We start from the raw sequence: 303 nt of genomic DNA on the forward strand, positions 1-303 counted from the left end.
GATCTCCCTGCCCAGCCCTGCTCAACCACCCCAGGAAAGATCTGAGACAAAATCAGACCAAGGATGTCAACACAGGCTGGGTACCAGTGTCGAATGTAGGACATGCAGCTCCGAGTGTCAGGGACAAGGCAGCGCCCAGGGCAGCTGCAAGAAACTCATCACCGCTTAGGTAATTAAATTAATTTCACAGCTACTCACTTTTCCCCCCTAGCTCCCCACCCCAGACTAAAATTAGCCAGACAGTACATATGAGTCAGCCTGCAAGAGGTTAAGACGAAACGGCTGCAAAAATGCCAGCCCCTC

The sequence above is a fragment of the Pterocles gutturalis genome, unplaced genomic scaffold (genome assembly GCF_000699245.1).
Source record: "Pterocles gutturalis isolate BGI_N339 unplaced genomic scaffold, ASM69924v1 scaffold10147, whole genome shotgun sequence".
NCBI lineage: Eukaryota > Metazoa > Chordata > Aves > Pterocliformes > Pteroclidae > Pterocles > Pterocles gutturalis.